We start from the raw sequence: 9,254 nt of genomic DNA on the forward strand, positions 1-9,254 counted from the left end.
AACACCTCATCTACTCACCCAACGAAGGATTTGCCTCTCATGACTACACTTGGCGAGCGAGTCAGCACCCCTGCCAAGTTTCAACGTTATGTAAATACGAATTAAACCACCGCACGTCGAACTGATGACATGTCAACTAAGTTGCTGAGGTAAATAGTTTTGTTGGAGAGCAATACTGACATGAATTTGATGAAATCAACAATTAATATATGGGTTGTATTATATCGAGTATTCTTCATCTATGTTGTTATCTTACTTCGTCGCCGCAATTTGCGCGTTTTATCTGACTGTTCTTAGTTACTCTTTAACTCTTTAAGGAGATAACTCGTGACAGTAGGGTGCAATGTTAACGATAAATCGTGGTAGCTACGTCGAACCTGAACAGTTGTGTATACTACTATACTACGTACTAAATTGTCTGTGAATATGTGGGTTGTATTCTTATTCACCCTGGGCCAGTCAATATCCGTCACCTGAAAAAAATCACCATCCTGAGAAGTAAAATCTCTCAAATAAATTCAAACGAATTCTCTCTCACCGGAATGATGTTATTCCTACTTTGGCTACCAGGGAATATTGAGAAGTTGTGGTCTGTGTAACTGCACCCAGTTAAAAAATCTAAGTCCAGTACAAATTTCAATGTGAACAGGGGACTGTTTACTTAGTTACTAAGTTAATGACAAAACATTGCATCCGTTATCATATAAGTTTTCATTTGAGTCAAATATGGCTAACCGATATCGTTTAGTAACCTGTCAACCGTACCCTTCACTATACAGCTACACTCCGTATATTTCCTTCATTTGCTATGAGTGTATAGTAAATTCATATCACTGTCAACATACACAAACAGTAACATATGATAAGTAACTTTAAATACTGTTTATTAATCTAAACCCTGTATGCTACACAATTAGATATTGGTAAACGAAGTATTTTAACGATGTCATCAAAAATATTAAAGCAGCACCAGCTACAACAGGAACAGGGTGTTTTTTGAAACAACCCCCCACCTCACCCCCAGCCCTTAGCTGTTTGTTAGATATGGCTTACTCACTTATAATATCATACCGTATTGAATCACCAGTTGGTCAATGTATTTGTGTAAGCCTACAAATAGTAAGGTGCAATAAATCCAATTAAACTGATTTTTGAGTCCGTTCCCAATAATCAACTCCCAAATGTAATCACAATTTCAATTTATTACTTCTGGATACAAGCGACCCCCAATTAATATATGCAATGCCAAATTATTGTAATTTTAACAAATTTCCGTGAATACATTGTTGATTGTCTGATTTACAAAATAATTCTCACGTTATAGCTAGTTCAGCTTTAATTAGTAAACGTTACAATATGACTTTATTACTTAACCTTTTGTAATTGTGTTCTCTGCAAACAGAAAAAAACAACAATATAAGGGTACGTAAATGTATCACCGTTGTATATCGCAAGACATTGGAATACACGCTACAGTTTATAAATATTACGTACGGGAACGAGGTTACTAAGACCTTACAATTGTGTACTATACAAATTGAAAAAACTGACTGCAATGATTTGTTTCCTCGTAACTTCACGAAGTGTCACCCCTGCATTTGACATGGGGGTAAAATCAGATAATTATTAATGTTAGCTTAATGTTTATAAAATAATTGTAACGATATTTGATGTATAGAACTGTGGATGAGTTAGTTCCAATATTTTACAGATATAAGAATATTGTTTAAGATTTTAGTTATGATTAAACTTGACTTTATTTATCAGATTATAAAAATCAATTGTTAGATCTAGACGTCGACTGTCATTGGATGTTGGTGATTCAAGGCCTAGTGTGAGACAATTAGTATGTATTGACACTATTTAGGGAATCGGACAGGTACAGTTTAAAATTATCACAGTAATCTATTTATAATTATCGCAATAACCTATTCAAATCTGTAAAGTGATGACAAATCAATATGGTCGCTAAATTGTGTCGTACTAGTATTAACACCAACAGTGTGAAGTAAAAACCTTGCCCACCATGTATCAAAATTAAACGCGAACAACTCACTGTCAACTGTCGATGGTCAAACCAATCATTTACGTACTGCAGGTGCAGGATTAGTTACAATATGTTATAAGTTTCATAGCACAGTCACTTCACAACATTGTGCAATCTTGTGTTGTGTAAAACACATATGTATTTTGGAAATACTAATTAATTTAGAGATTAGTTTAATTTCCTGGTATCGCCATTAAGTGCAGTTTGTACGGAGTGACGCGTTTTCACCGTCATAAATAAATTACGGGAACGTTGTCGACAGTTGTAGAATCTATGCTTGTCAGAAAAACAAAACACATATAGAAACTCAAAAATGTAAAAAAAAAAAAAAAAGTGTAACAGATTTTTACTTTATGAAGTTCAACATCTGGTTGTAGTTGTCGCTCAAACTGTTCCAAGACATCTACATGTACGATATTTACCATAATGAAATAAGTACGTGTCTTCGATGCACGATTATCGACAGGGTAGATTACGGAGTACTCAAAACAGAAATACCATCGTAATAATTATGAGACTGATATAATTTCAAGTCAACGACTACAGCTTTACAGTTCTTCTAGTACTTCAGCTGCTTTATTCAATTGTTCTTTTAACAGATTTTATTTAATCCTGTACATCACGGCTAATCTAATCAGAAAGCAGGACACTACGATAATAATACAGGAGTGTCGTATTGAAATATTTTAAGATATTGCAGTGAAACTACAAACCATGTACCGAACGTGAAATAGTGAATTCGACATTCAGATTATTCTGTCAAAGCGATTTTATATTCCCCGAGAATGTTTTGATGGGTTCGGTTATTCACTTTTGATAATCCCTTTTTTTGAATATCAATCGTTCAATATTTATTTGATAAAACTTACCAATGAACTTCACCTCATTTAGAAGTGGTGGTTTGTAATATACCTTTTACACCTGTGTTCTTATATATCCTGACTGGACGTAAAACACGTCTTATTGTCAAGTGATATGTTTAATACTTCAAGCTAAAGCACCGCCCCGTGACTAGCCATATATTTAAACTTAGATATCAACTACATCAGTTTACTCTCCTAATTTCAATACAATATTTTCCACTGTTGTCAGGATGGTGGCGATAAAATTAATGTTTTGTAGTCAGAGTAACCGAACTGAATTAGCTGACCTATCGGTATGAATATTTAATGTTAGGATAGCAGTATTAGAACTTATTAACGATAGAAGTATCAATGTTAGACCTACTTGTACTTCAACAACTTGGACTAACATAGATAACAAAATTTAACTTTACGATTTACACGCGGAAGATACAATATTTTATTTGTACATGAATTAAGACGACAGTGACCTACCTGAATAGTATGACGTCAATGTCTTCGAGTTGTGACGTTGTATCAACAATTCCACAGACCGATAAACTCGAATCATGCAACGAACTGGGACGGTGTAGACGTTGTGTAGTCAAGTGAGTGGTATATCACCTGTACACTGTGAAATCATTCGACTCTACAGGTACGAACACTATCACGTGACTACACCAACCAATCACGATGTGTACTCAAGTAAAATGTCAATAACTATCTAATGACAGCTTGGCACATTAATTATTACCATTCAACATACACATTTGTTTTGTATTTTCCAACTTCTCTGATCTTAGAATTCAAGTGAGGAACACAGTGACATATACAGACAGACAGACAGACAGACAGACAGACAGACAGACAGACAGACATACATACTGATCAAATGGAAAACTACTATATCAGTAAAGTATCAGACATCAAACAAAATGTTTAAATAATAATTAGATAATACTATTATGATACTGGTGTATAATAACTCCGGTGGTGGCAGTCCCTGACGAAGCGGGTACACATGCTTGTTAGAAATTTCACGGAAAAGGGGGTGTTTTTCGTCAGTCATCTAGTCCGTGGAACCGTGAAAAGGGGTACTTTTTCAGATCACCCTCTCAGAATAGGGCTAGGATGCCCCTTTTATACTCTCTCTCAGAAGAAACTTCCCGACGATGGCCTGGGGACGAAGGTCTCGTAATCCAGAATAGTCCAATTGCAAACATCAGGGCGAAGCGTGTACGTTCAGTGTATGCATTATTAAAGTTTACATAGAGGTAAAACCTCCCGAATTTCGGAAATAAGATGTAGTGATTTTCTCCCAGATACACTAAGAAGGGGTTGTTTTTCATTGAAATATTCCGGGCAAATGAGTACATTTGAAATTTCGCTAACAAGCATGGATACCCACATGGATACCGATCTAGGGACTGACACTGCCGGGCAAATAATGCCTTAATTTGAAATTTTACTAACGCGTTATTTAGGCATGTCTAAAGCTTGAACTGAAAACCAAATACTCAAGTGTTTATTCGTTGTAATAAAGTAGCATCGTCTAGTTGCAGTTATGGTTGGACCCAGTTGACTTGTAAGGAAAACAAACAAGTCCAAACTTGTATTAAATGGTGTTTTGTGGCTTACAACCAGATACCTGTCAGAATGTTCTGATAACCTTTTAACCCTTTGCTCAAACCACACAAATATATCATATGGCATGTGATACACTCATAAATTAATGTAATATATGATCGTATCTATCTCCACTGTCTCTAACCATATTCTGTTCAATTCAAGTCGTAGTTAATAATCTGTTAAAGGCACGGAAACAGGACGAATAGTTATTTTTGTTGATTTTCCGGATTTGTAATATTATTTTCTTATTTTCTTATTTTATCTATATTTCAAATATTCTAGAGTTTTAAATATTGCCATCAAAGCTCTTGTTTCCTTCCACTATTTTTCCGATTTCCTACCATTAGCACTCTTATCAGAGTTTATTAAGAAAACCGAAAAGTTGTGCATAGATGGGCACAAACTCGATGTTGTTCCATTTAATAAACATCTAGGGATCATTATGTCGAGAAGCAATGAACGGTATTTAGTCAGAAAACCCTTGCAGCGCAAGCAAGCAAAACCATGTTTATTGTTAAAAACCAACTCGCAAAACTTGGAGATATACTAGTCAACATTTCCATCAAAGTCTTTGATGGAAATATACTAAACTATGCAGCGGAGACTTGGGGGTTTCATAAAGCAAGTGATATTGAACGTGTACATAGTAAAGTTTTACGTTACATTTTGGGTTTAAATCAACATACGCCAAATTGTGTTTCCCTTGCTGAAACAGGTCGTTTACAAATTAATCATTTCTAGACAAATTAAGATTGTCAAGTATTGATTTAAGTTATTAAATTTGAGACCAGATACTGTTCTGTCTGTATGCTATAAGTATCAATATGAAAAAACTGAAAATAATGTAAAATTTTTGGGTCCTTGACGTTAAACATTTGTTATGTATTATCGGCTTTGGTGAGGTATGGCTGATGCAGGGTGTTGGCAATCTATCGGCCTTGGTGAGGTATGGGTGATGTAGGGTGTTGGAAATGAAAACTGCTAATATCAATGTATTCAGATAAATGTGTAAGGATATCAATAGACAATTAATACAAAGTGAAATGTCAGAAACTTCTAAACTAGATATGTATCGTAATTTCAAAACTTCATTGAGCTATGAGATTTACCTAGATGTAGTAGATAAAAAGATTTTTCCGTTTCGCTCTTTGTCACTTGCGTACACCATCTCATCAACAACAAATTGAAAAAGTGTAGATGGAAAAGATCAAAACCCCCTAGAAGCGAAAGATTGTGTCCTTTCTGTCAAAATAGACTAGTAGAAGATGAATATAACTTTTGTCTTGCCTGTCCTACATATGATGACATAAGAAGGGAGTATTCCAGATAATTTTTTCGACCTACCTGTTCTCTATAAGTTATATATATAGTAACAACAAAACATGACAATTTAATTAGACAACTTTCACGATATGTTTACTTTGCTTTTCAAAAAATAGCATCATTGATTGATAATTAGACACGATGGTTAACTACTGTACATATTTTGGTTTATACTCTCATTCTCATTCTTATTCACTTATCAGAGTTTATCAACTGTGCATTAATTAGCAGATTGCTAATCCTATTGACGTGTACTTCCATTAGTCGGATCAGTAGATGTTGACACTCACTGCGTAATGTGTTAATTGGGCAATTAGCCCGTGAGTTTGTTCTATGATTAGCAATTTTGCTAATTAATGCAAAGTTGGTAAACTATGACAAGACAATGATAATGGTAGGAAAAAACAGTATTTATAAACAATATTTAAAACTTTTATTTGAAATACAGGAAAAATAATATAAACAATCTGGAAAACCGCGAGAATAAATATTGAGTATTCGTCCTTTATCCTGTGGTTACTATTTGACACATTCAGGTTATACCATATTTGGAAATAAAGCAATAATTTAAATCAGACAATAACGAGTGTATTCTCAAGATATTGCATACTTTGTGAAAAGCGTTAATTTTGTTAAGAGGAAAAACACCCACATGTGAATCAATTTCAATGTCTGGGGAAAATTGACAGCACAATTATTCAATAGATAGTTTGTAATTACTGGGAATAATTCATTGTGCGCATGCTTCGTTAATATACATTGCGATGTTCGCCATTTTTTTCATTTCGTTCAACTTCCATGAGGGAGGTGTGTAATACCGTGATTAGAATTGATGCAGTATGAAAAACGCACTGATATAGACAGACAGACGGGCAGACAGGCAAGTAGACATGCAGACAGACAGACAGACAGACAGACAGACAGACAGACAGACAGACAGGCAGACAGACAAAGCCACATTTTATCATAACCTTCCCATACGGAAGATGCCCAAGTACTTTGATATTCAGTTTTGCAAGTTCTGATTTCTTTTATTTTGCTTCCAAATAATGAGGCAAATTGAAAAATAATAAACACGAAAGATCACACATACAACGTGTGCTTTGCCTCTACAAACTACAAAGAATAGTTTCACGTCTATACCTACTATCAATTACAAAAATTAAAATGATCTTGACATTGGATCGAAAAAATCATGTAATCAGTGAATTACATGTCCCGAAAACCCTATATACAAACACTTACATCATATCAATAGCACTTTCAGACGAGTATATATACTTTGGTGTAAATAGGGACATTGACAGCAGTTGTCTTGGTTACAGATTGTTGCCACAAAGCAATTTCATATATAGTATTTTCACATTTTTCGGAAAGATTACATGTTTTGTTATTTTCTGACCAACTTGTAGCTTTACCAATCATATATGATAGAAGACATACTTGAAAGTTTCAGTGAATGTTTCGATAAACGTCCAAAAATGAATTTTGACTATGACGCCGAGCTTGAATCGAAAAGGTTATGTAATGATTGAGTTCCCTGTCCACTCAATATATGTACACATACTTTATTCATGATTATATCATTCCTGGGTCGCGAGATATGACGTTTTTGATGTTTTAGCATCCTTGAAAATAATGTCAACGTTACCATTGAAACCGTCTCCTGTGAGTTTTTACAAGAGAACCCACAGGGGCAAAATCATTTTACTGAAGGCCCAGATGTTACTCTACTTAAATATACTGCCAAAAATTGTAATTCAAGCTGGGCATTGTGTTTGCAAAAGTCTTGGTGCCCTCACTAGATCGTCCCATGTTAACAATTGCAGAACTGCACTTTTTTAATTGAAGTTGAACGTAACTTAAAATATTGCATTCAAATTTGTCAAATTATTAATTAAGTGGAAATAAGACACGGTAATTTCAATTTTTGTCAAGTTTTTGAATAAATTTGTTTTTACTAATTACAACTACTCACCCACCTAACGGAGGGTTTGCCTCTCTTGACTACGTTACCAAGACAACTGCTGTTCAAGGCCTTGCTAACTTATACCTTTACACATCGAACTGAAGAGCCGTTATCTTTGTTAGCAAATGTTTATTAAGGCTGTTATAGTATGTTTTTCAAAAATTAACTTTGGGACAAGTTGGCATTATTCCGTTGTTGTTATCGTTGCGACAGATTGCCACAGTGTTTTATTATCTGAGTATCCTTCGCTATACTGTAATCCTCTATAGAGAGACCCACCATGACAGCCTAAGCACTGTACAGTTTTAGCACAGACAACGAACTTCCATGTTTGTGGTTTGCGGATCGGATGGTGGCGATAAAGTTAGTGTTTTGTAGTCAGTGGAACTTAACTGAATTAGTTGAACTATCAATATAAATATTTAATGTTACGATATCAGTATTAGAACTTATTAACGATAGAAGTATCAATATGTTAGACCTACTTGTACTTCAACAATTTGGACTAACGTAAATAACAAAATCTAACTTTACAATTTATACACTGAAAATACAATATTTTATAGACAGGAATGAAGACGACAGTGACCTACCTGAATAGTATGACGTCAATGTCTTCGAGTTGTGACGTTGTATCAACAATTCCACAGACCGATAAACTCGAATCATGAAAGGAACTGGGACGGTGTAGACGTTGTGTAGCCAAGTGAGTGGTGTATCACCTGTACACTGTGAAATCATTCGACTCTACAGGTACGAACACTATCACGTGACTACACCAACCAATCACAGTGTGTACTTAAGTACAAGGTCAATAGCTATCCAATGACAGCTTGGCACATTAATTATTACCATTCAACATAAAATAATCTTTGGTCACAACTTGAATTTTCAAAGTAATAAAGAGACGTTAACTAAAATTGTAAATTAAAGGCAAACCCGTAATTGAAAATTGTTTCCATGGTGATAAATGCATTTCGATAAAAAACAAATGATATAGTTATAAGGGTCGTTGATGGCGTACATATATCAACCGTTAAATATGCGATACATGTACTGACATGTTATAAATAAATAGATATAATCTCCCGGTATTCCGAATGAGTGCTACGTCGACGTCATCGAGGACGAATGATTCCCCTCATGTCGGCCCTATCCCTCCGAGTCGATAGGCGAGACATACAGCCATAACTGTTAATGGCGTTGGATAAACAAATTGAGGTTGAGTGTTGCATCCATCCATCCATACGTGCATGAATAAATACATACATACATACATACATACATACATACATACATACATACATACATACATACACACATACATACATACACACACACATACATACATACATACATACATACATACATACATATATACATACGTACATACACACACACATACATACATACATACATACATACATACATACATACATACATA

The sequence above is a fragment of the Glandiceps talaboti genome, chromosome 9, assembly GCF_964340395.1.
Source record: "Glandiceps talaboti chromosome 9, keGlaTala1.1, whole genome shotgun sequence".
Taxonomy (NCBI): Eukaryota; Metazoa; Hemichordata; class Enteropneusta; family Spengelidae; genus Glandiceps; species Glandiceps talaboti.